The sequence below is a fragment of the Vipera berus genome (assembly GCF_964194415.1).
Source record: "Vipera berus genome assembly, chromosome: 1".
Taxonomy (NCBI): domain Eukaryota; kingdom Metazoa; phylum Chordata; class Lepidosauria; order Squamata; family Viperidae; genus Vipera; species Vipera berus.
Genome location: NC_138202.1, coordinates 6946416 through 6965361, shown reverse-complemented (window position 1 = coordinate 6965361; position 18946 = coordinate 6946416).

Sequence of the window (18946 nt, the reverse complement as noted above, 5' to 3'; positions counted from 1 at the left end):
CTGCATTTCCATCTGTTGTCAAAGCAAGAACATCCAATGTTAACAGCGCTGACAATCAATGAATCAGAACAGAGCTGGAAGGGACCTTGGAGGTCTTCTAGTCCAGCCCCCCGCTCAAGCAGGAGAACCTATACCATTTCAGACAAGTGACTGTCCAGTCACTTCTTAAAAACCTCCAGTGATGGAGCACCCACAACTTCTGGTGGCAAGCTGTTCCACTGGTTAATTGTCCTCACTGTTAGGAAGTTTCTCCTTAGTTCCAGGTTGCTTCTCTCCTTGATTAGTTTCCATCCGTTGTTTCTTGTGATGCCCTCTGACGCTTTGGAAAATAAGCTGGCCCCCTCTTCTTTGTGGCAGCCCCTCAAATACTGGAATACTGCTATCATGTCCCCTCTAGTCCTTCTTTTCTTTAGACTAGCCCAGGGGTAGGCAACCTTGGCTCTTTTATGACTCAAGGACTTCAACTCCCAGAATTCCTGAGCCAGCATGGCTCAGCTTGGAAACCTCTTCCTTCCCCCTCAGCGTGGCTGGCTCAGGAATTCTGGGAGTTGAAGTCCACAAGTGAAAAAGCAGCCTAGGCCTAGGCCAGGGGTAGGCAACCTTGGCTCTTTTATGACTCGTGGACTTCAACTCCCAGAATTCCTGAGCCAGCATGGCTCAGCTTGGAAACCTCTCCCTTTCCCCTCATCATGGCTGGCTCAGGAATTCTGGGAGTTGAAGTCCACGAGTCATAAAAGAGCCAAGGTTGCCTACCCCTGGACGAGCCAAACCCAAGTCCTGCAGCCATTCTTCATATGCTTTAGTCTCTAGGCCTTTGATCATCTTAGTTGCCCTTCTCTGAATTTTTTCCAAACTCTCCCCATCTTTTTTCTAATGTGGTGACCAAAACTGGATGCAGGATTCCAGGTGTGGTCCTACTAAGGCTTTACAAGGCAGTACTAATACTTTGCGTGATTTTGATTCTATGCCTCTGTTTATACAACCAAGGATTGTATTAGCCTTTTTGGCTGCTGCCACACATGGCTGGACCCTCTCACAGTTGCTGTTTCTGAGCCAGTTTTCGTCTAATCTGTACTTGTACTATTGTGTAGTGGGTCCGACGCAAGGAAGAGACGCCAGCTGGTTTGTGAGTTCAGCTCTTTATTAGAGGGGGGTAGTGAACTGGGGAGTGAGGGTTACCTGGCCTCCTTAAATACCCGGCCAGGTAAGCGTGCAGCCAATGAGGTTGGCCCTAGGTTTCCCGCCGAACTAGGTTTCCCGCCGAAAACCGTCCAGGTCAATGCCCCCTGGTGGCTGTTGCTATGCAGGTGCCTGCATACATAACATGTACCTTTGGTTTTTTCTGCCCAGGTATAAAATCTTGTGACAACACAGGATCTTGAACAGGATCAAAACTGGGCAGCTGAGGTCCAACTGTCAAGGTCCCATCTCCCCCCAGTTAAGTCGTGATGACAGCCTCTTCATTTTTGAAAAAAAAATTAAAATAAAACTCTAATAGTACCTCTTCGGGTGTTATATTTTGCAGGGAAGCCCACCTCATTAATGTTTTACCTTTTAATGCTCAATGTGTCTATGTTGTTGTTATTAGTTGCGAAGTCGTGTCCGACCCATCGCAACCCCATGGACAACATTCCTCCAGGCCTTCCTGTCCTCTACCATCTTCTGGAGTCCATTTAGGCTCACGTCTCCTGCTTCAGTGACTCCGTCCAGCCACCTCATTCTCTGTCGTCCCCTTCTTCTCTTGCCCTCAACCTTTCCCAGCATTAGGCTCTTCTCCAATGAATCCTTCCTTCTCATTAGGTATTTAGTATTTTAGTATTTAGTATTTATTAAAGTTTTATACCGCCCTTCTCCCGAAGGACTCAGGGCGGTGTACAGGGCAATAAATATTAAAAACAAAATACAAAAGTTAAAAAACAATTAAATATTATGCCCAATATAAACAGTAGTTAAAAACCATATTTAAAACCCCAACCCTTAACCCATCAAACCAGGCCGGATTGCTCAAATAAATAAGTTTTTAGATCCCGCCGGAAGGAGCGAAGGTTGGGGGCCATCCGGAGCTCGACCGGCAGGCGGTTCCACAGGTCTGGCGCGCCCACAGAGAACGCCCTCCCCCTGGGGGCCACCAATCGGCATTCTGAGGAGGCCCTCTCTGTGGGAGCGCACTGGATGGAGGGAAGTTGACGCCGGCCGCAGGTGTTGCCGTAGGTAATCCGGACCCATGCCATGCAGGGCTTTGTAAGTCATTACCAACACCTTGAATCTCACCCGGAGGGCAACCGGCAGCCAATGCAGCTCGCGGAGCAAAGGTGTAACATGGGAGTATCGGGAGACTCCCAACACAACTCGCGCGGCTGCATTCTGCACCAGTTGGAGCCTCCGAGTGGTCTTCAAGGGCAGCCGCATGTAGAGAGCATTACAGTAGTCCAGACGAGAGGTCACGAGCGCATGAGTGACTGTACGCAAGGCATCCTGGTCCAGATAGGGCCGCAACTGGCGCACCAGGCGAACCTGGGCAAAGGCCCCCCTAGTCACAGCTCCAATATGCTCTTCTAAAGAGAGCTGTGAATCTAGGAGGACCGCCAAGTTGCGCGCCCTATCTACGGGGGGTAATAACTCACCCCCCATTGCAAGAGATGGAGTAGTTTGAATATCCCGGGATGAGCCGAAGCCTGTTCCTCCCCATCCAGACCCAGACCGCCTCCAGGCAGCGGGACATCACGTCGAGGGCATCACTGGGGTGTTTTGAGGTCGAAATAAAAAGCTGGGTATCATCAGCATACTGATGATACCCAACTCCAAAACCACGAATGATCTCACCCAGCGGCTTCATATAGATGTTGAACAGGAGAGGCGAGAGGACCGATCCCTGAGGGACTCCACAAATGAGAGGCCTCAAGGTCGACCTCTGGCCCCCTGCCAACACCGACTGCGAACGTCCCAGAAGGTAGGCCAAAGGATTTGAGTTTCAGCTTCAGGATCTGACCTTCTAAAGAGCAGTCAGGGTTGATCTCCTCTAGGACTGACCGGTTTGATCACCTTGCAGTCCAAGGGACTCGCAGGAGTCTTCTCCAGCACCATAGTTCAAAGGCCTCCATTCTTTGGCACTCAGCCTTTCTTATGGTCCAACTTTCAGCCATACATTGCAACTGGAAAGACCATAGCTTTGACTATACGCACTTTTGTTGGCAGGGTGATGTCTCTGCTTTTTAATGTACTGTCTAGATTTGCCATGGTTTTCCTCCCGAGGAGCAAGCGTCTTTTAATTTCTTGGCTGCAGTCCCCGTCTGCAGTGATCTTGGAGCCCAGGGCTCAATGTGTCTAAGGCTTTTAAAAATCCACTTGTTTTATGCAGGTAATCCTTGACTTACAACCATTCATTTAACAACCCTCTGAAGTTACAGCGGCACTGAAAAAAGTGAGTTGTGGACATTTTTCACACTTAACGACCGTTTCAGCATGCCCACGGTCCTGTGATCAAAATTAGGACGCTCGGCAACCGACTCATGTTTAGACCCTTGTTGCGTCCCAGGGTCACGTTCTGACGAGCAAAGTCCACAGGAAAGCCAGATTAAATTTACAGCTGCGTTACTCACTGAAGGACTGCAGAGATTGGCTTGACAACCGTGGCAAGAAAGGTCATAAAACGGGGCAAAATTCACTTTTGGCAACCCTCTCACTTCGCCACAGAAATTTTGGGCTCCGTTGTGGCCACAAGCTGAGGGCTGCATTTGTTATTTTACGGCGTTCTCAGCGGTTGCTGGGCAGTGAAAGGGGCGGCCTATAAATTTACAACTTGAATAAATTCTCTGATGCGGAGAAATCAGAGAGAAAAAGCTTCTGTGTTGGTAGCGCCCCCTTTTTCTCTTGGGGAACCAGGCTGGGCCTCCCCTTAATCTGCCTTTTAGCGCCTGATGAAGTTCTGTTCTTCGACACTCGGATTCCTTGGTCCCTTAAGAGCTTCTGTGGCCAGACTGATGTTTATTGATTTTTTCCCCCCATTAATTCATTGGATTCCGCCTGTCAAAAACTCCTCCAGATAGGAAGCAGGCCATCCACATTTTAAATTAAAAAGAATAGGACAGAGGACTTCAGCTTGGTGGATAGACAAGGGTGGGCTACTGACATTTTTTCATGCAGTACAGTAGTCCTCGTCTTACGACCCCAACGGAGCCCCAAAATTCTGTTGTTAAGCGAGACATTTGTTAACTGAGCTTTGCCCCGTTTTACAACCTTTCTTGCCACAGTTTCTAAGCGAATCACTGGAGCTGATAAGACAGTACCCCGTTCGTTAAGGGCTTCCCCCATTGACTCTGCTTGTCAGGAGGTCTCAAAAGGGGATCACGTGACCCCGGGACACAGCAACGGTTATAAGTACGAACCACTTGCCAAGCAGCTGGATTTCGATCATGTGACCACGGGGATGCTGCAAAAGTCGTAACTGGGAAAAATGGTCGTGTCACGTTTTTCAGTGCTGTTGTAACTTTGAACAGTCACTAAATGAAGTAAGTCAAGGACCACCTCAGATTTGTTTAATGTATGTTTGTAATATATTGTAATAATATTATATTGTATTGTATTGTATTGTAATGTGATGTATTGTATTGTAATTATGTTATGTTATGTTATGTTATGTTATGTTATGTTATGTTATGTTATGTTATGTTATGTTATGTTATGTTATGTTATGTTATGTTAAGTTATGTTATGTTATGTTATGTTATGTTATGTTATGTTATGTTATGTTATGTTATGTTATGTTACATGCTATTACATTATATTACGTTATATTATATTATGTTATGTTATGTTATGTTATGTTATGTTATGTTATGTTATGTTATGTTATGTTATGTTATGTTATGTTATGTTATGTTATGTTATGTTATGTTATGTTATGTTATGTTATAGTATATTATAGTATATTATAGTATATTATATTATATTATATTATATTATATTATATTATATTATATTATATTATATTATATTATATTATATTATATTATATTATATTATATTATATTATATTATATTATATTATATTATATTATAGTATAGTATAGTATAGTATAGTATAGTATAGTATAGTATAGTATAGTATAGTATATTATATTATATTATAGTATATTATATTATATTATATTATATTATATTATATTATATTATATTATATTATATTATATTATATTAGATTATATTATATTATATTATATTAGATTAGATTATATTAGATTATATTATATTATATTATATTATATTAGATTAGATTAGATTATATTATATTAGATTAGATTAGATTATATTATATTATAGTATAGTATAGTATAGTATAGTATAGTATAGTATATTATATTATATTATATTATATTATATTATATTATAGTATATTATATTATAGTATAGTATATTATTATATTATATTATATTATATTATATTATATTATATTATATTATAGTATATTATATTATATTATGTTATGTTATATTATATTATATTATATTATATTATATTATATTATATTATATTAGATTAGATTAGATTAGATTAGATTAGATTAGATTAGATTAGATTAGATTAGATTAGATTAGATTAGATTAGATTAGATTAGATTAGATTAGATTAGATTAGATTAGATTAGATTATTATATTATTATATTATATTATATTATATTATATTATATTATATTATATTATATTATATTATATTATATTATATTATATTATATTATATTATATTATATTATATTATATTATATTATATTAGATTAGATTAGATTAGATTAGATTAGATTAGATTAGATTAGATTAGATTAGATTAGATATATTATATTATATTATATTATATTATATTATATTATATTATATTATATTATATTATATTATATTATATTATATTATATTATATTATATTATATTATATTATATTATATTATATTATATTATATTATATTATATTATATTATATTATATTATATTATATTATATTATATTATATTATATTATATTATATTATATTATATTATATTATATTATATTATATTATATATTATGCTATATTATGCTATATTTTATTATGTTATATTATATTATGTTATGATATATTATATTATGCTATAATATGCTATGAAACTCAAATACTTTGGCCACCTAATGAGAAGGAAGGACTCACTGGAGAAGAGCCTAATGCTGGGAAAGGCTGAGGGCAAGAGAAGAAGGGGACGACAGAGAACGAGGTGGCTGGATGGAGTCACTGAAGCAGTAGGCGTGAGCTTAAATGGACTCCAGAAGATGGTAGAGGACAGGAAGGCCTAGAGGAATGTAGTCCATAGGATCACGATGGGTTGGACATGACTTCGCAACTAACAACAACAACAAATAATATGCTATGCTATCTTCTGTTTTATTATATCGTATCTTATCGTATCATATCGTATCATATCATATCATATCATATCATATCATATCATATCATATCATATCGTATCGTATCATATCATATCATATCATATCATATCATATCATATATTATTCCCTTAGTGGCACAGTTCTTAAATGCATACTGGAGGCTAACTCTGCCCAGAGCCTGGAGCTCGATTCTTACGCAGCCCAAGGTTGACTCAGCCTTCCATCCTTCCGAGGTCGGTAATAGGAGGACCAAGATTGTTGGAGGGAAGATGCTGATTCTGTAAAATGCTTAAAGAGGGCTGTAAAGCACTCTGAAGCGGTATATAAATCTAAGCACTATTGGTATTGCTATTACAGGTAGTCCTTGACTTACAACAGCTTTTTAATGACCATTCAAAGTTACAGTGGCACTGGAAAAGTACTTATGACCTTTTTTCACACTGCAGCATCCCCATGGTCAGGGGTAGGCAAGCTTGGCTCTTTTATGACTCGTGGACTTCAACTCCCAGAATTCCTGAGCCAGCCATGCTGAGGGGAAAGGGAGAGGTTTCCAAGCTGAGCCACGCTGGCTCAGGAATTCTGGGAGTTGAAGTCCACGAGTCATGAAAGAGCCAAGGTTGCCCACCCCTGCTATAGACCAACTCTACATCTGGTGGAACTACTGGTTTGTACCTTTAGAGGAGGGGTCTTCGAACTTGGCCCTTTTATGACTCGTGGACTTCAACTCCCAGAATTCCTCAGCCAGCCATACTGAGGGAAAAGGGAGAGGTTTCCAAGCTGAGCCATGCTGGCTGAGGAATTCTGGGAGTTGAAGTCCACCAGTCATGAAGGAGCCAAGGTTGCCTACCTCAGCCCATGGTCATGTGATCAAAATGTGTATGCCTGGCAATCGGTTCATATTTATGATGTTTGCAATGTCATGTGATCCCCTTTTGCGAACATCTGACAAGCAAGGTCAACGGGGAAGCCCGATTCACGTAACAACCACATTACTAACTTAACAACTGCAGCGATTGACCTAACTCATCGTGGCAAGAAAGTGTTGTGATTCAGGGTCAGCCTGTGGGTTCGGCAGTTGGGTCGGATGACTCAGAGGAGGAGGAGGGGGGTGTTGAAGAGCTTGATGATGATGGCCTTGAGGCTCCGCAAAGCCCTCAACCAGGCCCCTCCCACCTGGTCACGATGGAGACCCAGCTGTGTGAGCCTGACAGCGTGGATGAAGATGACCCACAGCTGGCCCTGTTCAAGGACGCTCGACGCAGGAGGCAGTCAATCAGGAGTAAACAGAGGAAGGCAATGGGGCACCTCGGAAGGAGGCAGAGAGAAGCCACGCCCTGAACTGTATAAAAGGGGAATGCGTGGGAGGGCTGGTTTGCTGAAGGCAACCGCTTGAATAGTTCCTGTTTCATAGCTCCTGTTTCATGGTTGGTGTCTTGTTTTGCTCTGTTTTATGTTAATAAATTTGGCAGGCTTAATTCCAGCCTCTTGCCGTTTGTAAAGGGGTTGTCCCTGCTTTTTCTGCAGGGCCGGTAGCAGGCTGGTACAGAACAGAAAGGTCGCAAAATGGGGCAAAAATTCACTGGACAAATGTCTCACTTCAGAACAGAAATTTGGGGCTCCATTGTGGTCGTCCATTGAGGACTATCTTTATATGGTTCGTCACACAGACAGCCAGATGTTCAGATTGGATTGGGCATTTATGTCCACCTATCAAAGACCTGGAATACGCAGATGTGCATGTTTGAAGGAGCTAAAGTTTCGTTGCAGGATGTCAACTTTTCCAAGTCAAGCTGCCTTTTTCAATTGACCGATGGGGATTTTGTCAATGCCGAAGGTGTTCAAGTGGTGCTCCAGATGTTTTGGGATTGCCCTCAAGGTCCTATTACTATTAATGCCTATTTTTGCTTTCTTTTTATTTCTATTTTGTCATCTTCTCCAGATCTTTCTCTTCTCTTTGGTTATCTCCAGGTACTATCCAAACTTTTTCAACTTTCTTAACAATAATTAAGGCTGGGGTTTTATTATTACTATGTTACCTCCTACAATTCACCACAATGTGAATGTAAAAAAGACGTTGGGACTCTAGAACAGGGGTGACAAACTCAATTTCTTTGAGGGCCGCATCAGCATTGCAGTTGCCCTCAGGAGGCCGGGTGGGCGTGGCCTACTGGGTGGGCGTGGCTAGAGTGCGTATGGCCTACTGGGTGGGCGTGGCCAGCTCTACATCGTTGGCATCAAGGGTGCCTATGGGGGCCTGGGCAGGAGTGGGACAGATCTGAGGGTCTCTGGTAGGAGGAGGGTCTCTGGGCCAGGGCCAAGGCAGTGGGGGCCGTTCCCTCACTGTTTCCAGGATGGCTTCGTGGGCCACATGAAACCACTTCGCGGGCCGGATCCGGCCCCCGGGCCTTGTGTTTGACATGTCTGCTCTAGAAAGAGTGCAGAGAAGAGCAACAAAGATGATCAGGGGACTGGAGGCTAAAACATATAAGGAACGGTTGCTGGAATTGGGTAGGTCTAGTTTAATGAAGAGAAGGATGAGGGGGGACATGATAGCCGTCTTCCAGTATCTCAGGGGCTGTCCCAAAGAAGAGGGAGTCAAGCTATTCTCCAAAGCCCCTGAAGGCAGGACAAGAAGGAATGGATGGAAACTAATCAAAGAGAGAAGCAACCTGGAACTAAGGGGAAACTTCCTGACAAGTGAGGACAATTAACCAGTGGAACAACCTGCCTCCAGAAGCGGTGAATGCTCCAACACTGGAAGTTTTTACGAAGAGACTGGACAGCCATTTGTCCGAAATGGTATAGGTTCTCCTGCATGAGCAGAGGGCTGGACTAGATGACCTCCAAGATCCCTTCCATCATCATCATCATCATCATCATCATCATCATCATTATTGCATTTTAGGCTGATCTGTCATAGAAATCCTGATATGGCCAGGTGCTCCCTCCTACCGAGTTTTTTTCTGACACGCACAAATTCCCTCGATGCAATCTTTTAAAGAGCCAATTCCGTGATGAAAATCAGTGGAATAAAAAGAGAAATATCAGAAAGACACGAATTCGGGCACTGCAGGCAGGGATAATTACCTCTTGATAGTAACCATTCAGAAAATAATTGGCCCTGCGACGCGGATATTCCTGTTGCGTTGAATCATTAAAATAACGGGGAATCATAAGAGACTTGTGTGGCTGTTGAAATCAGGTTAGATTGCCTAATGAATTCCAGCTCTACTGTTTCATTCTGAAATAAACCTTCGTCATGTTTTTTTCTGGGGGGGAAAAAAATAGGGCAGCTGAGATCATGTACGAAATGACCTGGATGAGTAGACCTCTCCCTTATGGGCTTTTGAATACCGGTAGCCCTTGACTTACCATGGTTTATTTAGCGACTGTTCGAAGTTACAACGTCACTGAAAAAGTGACCCATTGTTGTGATTCCTCGCCAGCCTGTGGATCTGGCAGCTGAGTCTATTTTTTTTTTTATTGAAAAGTTTTAGAATACATTTTATCTTTAACAATCCCCCCCTCCCCCCACCCCTACTGAGTCTATTTTTGTTGCAGTACGCTCACGTGATCAAAATTCGGATGCTTGGCAACAGGTTCATACTTATGACGATCGCTGTGTCCCGGGGGGTGGTCACGCAATCCCCTTTTGCAACCTTCTGACAAGCAAAGTCAATGGGGAAGTCCGATCCACTTAACAATGGGATTATTAATTCAACAGCTGCAATATTCACTTAACAACTGTGGCAAGAGAAGTCGTAAAACGGGGCAAAAACTCACTTAGCCAATGGCTCGCTTAGCCACAGAAAGTTTGGTCCCCGTTGAGATTGTAAATCTGTACGGCGACTACAGGCGACAAATACAGGTAGTCCTCAAGTTATGACCACAGCTGAGCCCAAAATTTATGTTGCTAGGCGAAACATTGGTTAAGTGAGTTTTGCCCCATTTTACGACCTTTCTCACCACGGTTGTTAAGTGAATCACTGCAGCTGTTAAGTGAGCATCACGGTTGTTAAATGAACCTGGCTTCTGACTTTGCTTGCGGGAAGGTTGCAAAAGGGGGATCACATGACCCCAGGACACTGCGACCATTATAAATATGAACCGGTTGCCAAGGGTCTGAATTTTGACCACGTGACCACGAGGGAGGCTGCAACGGTCGTAAGTGTGAAAAACGGTCATAAGTCAATTTTTTTCAGTGCTGTTGTAACTTTGGTCACTAAATCAACTGTTGGACATCGAGAATTACCTATAACTGTGAATTTACTGGGATCCGTGTGTGTGTGTGTGTGTGTGTGTGTGTGTGTGTGTGTGTGTGTGTGTGTGTGTGTGTATGTGCCAGACTGCAACTTTTTGATCCAGTTCAATATTGTGGTACAACACAACAGGCCAAATACAGCCACAGCAATCAAAGCCCCGTGCTGAAATGACATAACCACCAAGCCATCCATTCCCCCTAATTAAATGGTGGATAAACTCATAAAAACCACCATGTGGAAGCCAGAAAAAGAGACGGCAACATCTATAAATCATTCTTAATTCTTAAGCAACTCTGTTTTTATTTGGTTTGCAATCATTTGCATGGGGCCAAGCAGGACAGAGAATTTGCAGAGAGGAAGGGGGGAAAATATGCCACAACAGCATTTCTCAAGTTTGCTAACTTTTAAGATGTGTGGACTTCATGCTGGCTGGGGAAAAGTCGGCGCACCTTAAAGTTGTGAAGGTACAGAATCACTGCACTATAAATACCTGTCTTAATTTCCAAGGATTTCAATGGAAGGATCTGACTTCTTCCTGCCTTTTGCTTGCTTGCAATATTTGCAAGTTGCCAGAATTTTGAAGGACTCTGAGGAAAATAAACAGTAATGATAACATTTACTGCAAATGGATTATATGTCTGTCTGTCTGTCTGTCTGTCCGTCCGCCCGTCTATGTATGTATGTATGTATGTATGTATGTATGTATGTATGTATGTATGTATCTATCTATCTATCTATCTATCTATCTATCTATCTATCTATCTATCTATCTATCTATCTATCCTCTCTCTTACTCTCTTTATCTATCATCTATCTGCAATCTAGAAACTGTATCTATCTATAGTATCATCTATCTAAATCTATCTATCTATCATCTCTCTCGCTCGCTCTCTTTATCATCTATCTGCAATCTAGAAACTGTCTGTATCTATAGTATCATCTATCTATCTATCTATCTATCTATCTATCTATCTATCTATCTATCTATCTATCTATCTATCTATCTATCTATCTACCTCTATCTGTCTATCTCTATCTATCTATCTATCTATCTATCTATCTATCTATCTATCTATCTATCTATCTATCTATCTATCATCTCTCGCTCTCTTTATCTATCATCTATCTGCAATCTAGAAACTATCTATCTATAGTATCATCTATTTAAATCTATCTATCTATCTATCTATCTATCTATCTATCTATCTATCTATCTATCTATCTATCTATCATCTCTCGCTCTCTTTATCTATCATCTATCTGCAATCTAGAAACTATCTATCTATAGTATCATCTATCTAAATCTATCTATCTATCTATCTATCTATCTATCTATCTATCTATCATCTATCTCTATCTATCTATCATCTCTCGCTCTCTTTATCTATCATCTATCTGCAATCTAGAAACTATCTATCTATAGTATCATCTATCTAAATCTATCTATCTATCTATCTATCTATCTATCTATCTATCTATCTATCTATCTATCTATCATCTCTCGCTCTCTTTATCTATCATCTATCTGCAATCTAGAAACTATCTATCTATAGTATCATCTATCTAAATCTATCTATCTATCTATCTATCTATCTATCTATCTATCTATCATCTATCTATCTATCTATCTATCTATCTATCTATCTATCTATCTACCTATCTACCTATCTACCTACCTACCTCTATCTGTCTGTCTGTCTGTCTGTCTGTCTGTCTGTCTGTCTGTCTGTCTATCTATCTATCTATCTATCTATCTATCTATCTATCTATCTATCTATCTATCTATCTATCATCTCTCTCTTGCTCTCTTTATCTATCATCTGTCATCAATGATCTGTCTGTATCTACCTATAGTATCATCTATCTAAATCTATCATCTATCTATCTATCTATCTATCTATCTATCTATCTATCTATCTATCTATCTATCTATCTATCATCTATTTATCTAGGATTTATCTATTAGCTATCTATCATCTCTATCTAACCTCTCTCTATATATCTATATCAATCTATCTGAATCAATTTGTTTGGATGAAAGAGAACCTCCTGTGTTTGCTTATGGAACAGAAGGAGCATTGAACCACAAAATTGGTGGCAAATACATTTGATAGATAACTATATAACGAGAGAGAGAGAGAGAGAGAGAGAGAGAGAGAGAGAGAGAGAGAGAGAGAGAGAGAGAGAGAGAGAGAGACAGAGACAGAGACAGAGACAGAGACAGAGACAGAGACAGAGACAGAGAGAAGACAAACAGACAGATAGATGCCATGAACATTTTTGCCAAGTTAACAGCTCCTGCCTATTTCTGTTGAGGCCCTCTCTCTTATTCTCTGCCCTGCACACACTCCTTCTCATACACTCATGAATCAGGGAGCTGCCTGCCTGAACCACTACAGCTAGTCCTCAACTTACAGCTGTTCATTTAGTGACTGTTCAAAGATACAAATGCACTGAAAAAAGTGACTTAGGACCGTTTTTCACACTTATGACCTTTGTAGCATTGCCCCCTGGTCACGTGATCAAAATTAAAGACGCTCGGCCACTGACTTCTAATTATGACATTTGCAGTGCCCCGGGGTCATGGAATCACCATTTGTGTCCTTCTGACAAGCAAAGCCCGTGGGGGAAGGCAGATTAACACTTAACAACTGTGTTACTAATTTAACGAGTGCGGTGATTCACTTAGCCACTGTGGCAAGAAAGGTCATTAAAACGGGGCCAAACTCATTGAACAACTGCCGCACTTAGCAAAAGAAATTTCGGGCTCCATTGTGGCCGTAAGTCGAGGACTACCTGTAATTTATGGCGATGTATTGACCTGTCAGTCCTAGAGGAGATCAACCCCGACTGCTCTTTAGAAGGCCAGATCCTGAAGCTAAAACTCAAATACTTTGGCCACCTAATGAGGACTCACTGGAGAAGAGCCTAATGCTGGGAAAGATTGAGGGCAAGAGAAGAAGGGGACGACAGAGAATGAGGTGGCTGGATGGAGTCACTGAAGCAGGAGGCGTGAGCTTAAATGGACTCCAGAAGATGGTAGAGGACAAGAAGGCCTGGAAGAAAGTTGTCCATGGGGTCGCGATGGGTCGGACACGACTTCGCAACTAACAACAACAACAACTATGTGCTCAGGGGAGGGGAACTCAAGTTTTGGCTTCAACTATGGCAAATCTAGACAGGACACTAAAAAGCCGAGATGTCACTGTTGTGTACTGGGATCGTTGCGCAGGAATGAAGACCAGGCAAGTGAGTTCAGCAAAGATCATGGTTTATTGCTTGCAGGCTCTGAACTAACTGAACAGGGCTGCAGATGCAGCAATTTATACCCTGGCCTCTAGGTGGCGGCCAATAGGTTTGAAGCAATCCATTGCTGCCCTACAGGCAACCAATAGCGGCGCTGGAGACAGGTTGTCTAAGGAGCTTGGAGCCGTTAGCCAGCTTCCCTGCTCAAACAGCCTTCCAGCAATTACCACGTGGTGTTCCCTTAACAAAGCAAGCCCAATACATTACAGTCACCCTGCCAACAAAAGTGCGTATAGTCAAGGCTATGGTCTTCCCAGTTGCAATGTATGGCAGTGAAAGCTGGACCATAAAAAAGGCTGAGCGCCAAAGAATGGAGGCCTTTGAACTCTGGTGCTGGAGAAGACTCCTGCGAGTCCCTTGGACTGCAAGGCGATCAAACCGGTCAGTCCTAGAGGAGATCAACCCTGACTGCTCTTTAGAAGGCCATATCCTTCTATTTATTTTAACTGGGGTTTTATTTTCAGGGATAATTTAATCTTTTATTTGTCTTTTAACTTGTATTTTGTATTGGTATGATTTTAAAATGCCCTGTAAACCGCCCTGAGTCCTCCGGGAAAGGGCGGTATATAAATCTAATAAATAAATAAATAAATAAATAAATAAATAAATAAATAAATAAATAAATAAATAAATAAATAAATAAATAAATATCCTGAAGCTGAAACTCAAATCCTTTGGCCACCTAAGGACTCACTGGAGAAGAGCCTAACGTTGGGAAAGATGGAGGGCAATAGAAGAAGGGGACGGCAGAGAATGAGGTGGCTGGATGGAGTCACTGAAGCAGAAGGCATGAGCTTAAATGGACTCCAGAAGATGGTAGAGGACAGGAAGGCCTGGACTGGAGGAACGTTGTCCGTGGGGTCACGATGGGCCAGACACGACTTCGCAGCTAACAGCAAATCGGCCTGCCTGAAGAGAACTCAGGGCGGCATCAGAAGAGGGAAATGTCCAAAGAAGAGACCTTCGCTTGCAGGACTCTCTGTTCCTCCTTTGGCAGCCTTTTAAAGCCATTCCATGCGGGTCTGATGTGGAGAAAATTCGGAATAACAACGACATCTCTCCACACTTGCAGGCAGCTCTCTCAGGGGGTGTTTTTGCTCCTTCGGTTCCCCCTCACAAGCCCTTGTGACAATTCCCTTCTCTCACAACCCCCTCCCCTCCCCATCGCCTGCCAACTGCATAGCCGGCCTCCGAAAATCGCCTATCGCGCAGGTAAAGCGAGGCAGGGCTTCCCTGGGGCCGTCTGCCAAAGGACGTGCGGTGATGCCTCAGGAGGGCCCAGCCGTCGGTCCGTCCGCTTTCAGCCTGGCGGAAAGAAGCTTCTTAGGAAGGGAAAGTGGGACGGAAAGCCGGCTTTGGGCGAGGGAAAGGGGGAAGAAGAAGGGGGGGAGCAGGAGGGAGGGAGGGAGGGAGAAGGAGGAATGGGAGGGAAAGAAGAGAGAGAGGGAAGGAGGGAGGGAGAGAGGGAGGGGGATGGAAGGGAAGGGAAGGGAAGGGAAGGGAAGGGAAAAAGAGTGGGAGGGAGGAAGGGAAGGAGGAGTGGGAGGGAAGGAAAGAATGAAGGAATGAAGGAAGGAAGGAAGGAAGGAAGGAAGGAAGGAAGGAAGGAAGGAAGGAAGGAAGGAATGAGGAGGGGGTAGTAGGGAAGTGAAAAAGAGTGGGATGGAGGGAAGAAGGAGAGGAGTGGGAGAGAGGATGGAAGGAAGGGAGGGAGGGAGGGAGGGAGGGGGATGGGAGGGAAGGGAAGGGAAGGAGGAGTGGGAGAGGATGGATGGATGGAAGGAAGGAAGGAAGGAAGGAAGGAGGAGGGGGTAGTAGAGAAGCAAAAAAGAGTGGGATGGGAGGGAAGGGAAGGAGGAGTGAGAGAGGATGGAAGGAAGGAAGGAAGGAAGGAAGGAAGGAAGGAAGGAAGGAAGGAAGGAAGGAAGGAAGGAAGGAAGGAAGGAAGGAAATGAACGAAAAAAGGAAGGGAAGGGAGGGAAGGGAAGGATGAGGGGGAGGGAAAGGCAGACGGAGAGGGAGAACGAGAGAATTACCTTTCATAAAGTTCAACCTCCCAAGCTGTATCCCTGCCATATTCTATAGAAATCTGGAGAAGCAGCCTGTTCTGCGCACAGCCTCACCTGCGTTCCTGCAATGATCCTTTTGAATTGTCAGGTTGACTCATGAAATCCATGTCATTATATTTGGACTTCCTACTTTTGTTGCTCTTGTTGCTCTTGTTGCTTTGTGCCCCAGAACAAAACAAAACGAAGAGCACATTATGCTGCTCACAAGAGGCCAACTTAATTTTCAAACAGATCACTAAACCTCCATCTCGTAAAAGATCTCGAAATTAATTTCTAATTTTACGAAATTCCAAAGAGAGGGAGAAATCCGCCCACTGGAGCCCACCCTCTGCAATCTTCATTGTTCTCCAAACAGTGGGGAGACCTGAGTTCTAATCCTCCCTCAGCCACCGGAACTGATTGGCTGAATTTAGGCCAACCCCGCCCTCTCAATCCAAGAGCCAATCAGGAGTAGTGGGAAAGGAGCTGGACCAACAGAGGGAAGAGCAGGTTGTAGTCCCTCCTCAATTCCAGAAGCTCATTGGCTGACTCTGGGCCAGCCCCTCCCTCTCAGGACAAAGAGCCATTCAGGGGTAATGGGGAACGGGCTAGAGGTGTGGAGAGCCAGGTTCCAGTCCTGCCTCAGTCCAAGAAGTTCATTGGCTAACTGACTCAGTCCTTCCCTCTCAGCCCAGGAGCCAATCAGGTGTAATGGGAGATTGAACTGAGGGAGGAGAGTTTTAGTCCCGCCTTATTCTGAGAAGCTTATTGGCTGAGTCTGGATCAGTCCCTCCATCTCTGACCAATCCTTCTCTGTCTCAAGCCAACCTACCTCGTAGGGTTGCTGTGGAGAAAATGGGATGACAGACTGCTATGTATATCACCTGGGGGAAAGGTGTTTAAATTAATCCAACAACCAAATAAATAGTAACTAAATCACCAGAGTCCAGAAACATGTTCCTATAAATAAACTAACCAGAATAAAGTATAATTGGTTCCTAATCTTTAGAACTAATTGTCACAGTAATCAAAATGCTGATTTTTACACCATAGGGTTTTGATAATGAGAAGCGCTATTTATACGGTCCAAATTCACGACAACTAAAAGTTTAGAAAACAAGGCACACGCTTCTTGAAAATAAGTTTTGAGAAAGTTGAGGAGGAAAACAATTCAGCTCGCCCAATTACTAAAATTATGGTGGATTGCATAATCAACCAGATGTGTAGTCTGGATTTGACATTTTTGTCCACCTATCGAGTCCTTCCCAAGGATCTGAGATAGGCACAGTGGTAGAATTCAAACCGATTCTCTCATTTGATGCAGACCTGGGCCTCCGAGGTCTAGAATGGATTTCCGAAAGTGGCATCCATGCACTTCCTATGGGTCATTCTAGGCCTGGGAGGCCTCCTCCAGGCCTCCCAGGCCTAGAACGGACTTCCGAAAGTGGCATCCATGCATGTCCAATGAGCCATTCTAGGCCTGAGAGGCCTCCTCCAGGCCTCCGAGACCTAGAATGGATTTCCAAAAGTGGCATCCATGCACTTCCTATGGGTCATTCTAGGCCTGGGAGGCCTCCTCCAGGCCTCCCAGGCCTAGAACGGACTTCCAAAAGTGGCATCCATGCATGTCCAATGAGCCATTCTAGGCCTGAGAGGCCTCCTCCAGGCCTCCGAGGCCTAGAATGGATTTCCAAAAGTGGCATCCATGCACTTCCTATGGGTCATTCTAGGCCTGGGAGGCCTCCTCCAGGCCTCCCAGGCCTAGAACGGACTTCCAAAAGTGGCATCCATGCATGTCCAATGAGCCATTCTAGGCCTGAGAGGCCTCCTCCAGGCCTCCGAGGCCTAGAATGGATTTCCAAAAGTGGCATCCATGCACTTCCTATGGGTCATTCTAGGCTTGGGAGGCCTCCTCCAGGCCTCCCAGGCCTAGAACGGACTTCCAAAAGTGGCATCCATGCATGTCCAATGAGCCATTCTAGGCCTGAGAGGCCTCCTCCAGTCCTCCGAGGCCTAGAATGGACTTCCGAAAGTAGCATCCATGCACTTCCTATGGGTCATTCTAGGCCTGGGAGGCCTCCTCCAGGCCTCCCAGGCCTAGAACGGACTTCCGAAAGTGGCATCCATGCATGTCCAATGAGCCATTCTAGGCCTGAGAGGCCTCCTCCAGGCCTCCGAGGCCTAGAATGGATTTCCGAAAGTGGCATCCATGCACTTCCTATGGGTCATTCTAGGCCTGAGAGGCCTGGAGGAGGCCTCCCAGGCCTAGAATGGACTTCCAAAAGTGGCATCCATGCATGTCCAATGAGCCATTCTAGGCCTGAGAGGCCTCCTCCAGGCCTCCGAGGCCTAGACTGGACTTCTGGAAGCCAGCTGGTTCTCCGAATGCGGCAAAACCTAGCTACCGGTTCTACCAAACTGGTGCAAACTGGCTGAATCCCACCACTGGATAGGGAGATATTGTTAATAGGGAGATAATATTAATAATATTAAAGGAATTGTCACAGGACATAAGCTGTTCTGAGTAAAGATGCCTTTTGCAAATGACCGATGGGGATTTTGTCAATGCTGATGGTGTTCAAAGGGTGGTCCAGATGTTTTGGGATTGCACCCAAGGCGCCTGTCACTCTTGGTCCTACCTGTGCTTTCTTTTGACACATTCTATTTTTATTTGTGGGTCTTTGTATTTTGTGATCTTCTCCAGTTCTTTCTCTTCTATTCTGTTATCGCCAAGTACTGCCACATCCACTATCCAGATTTATTTTATTTTATTTTATTTGTCTTTCTTATTGACAGTTGTTATGTCAGGGGTATTCCTGGGGCAGGTGTTTCTGAGTTTGAATTCTAAAGTCCTAGAGCTCTTTTAGATTCTTCATTTTCTACAACTTTCTCTATTTTATGGTCCCCTCATGGCATTT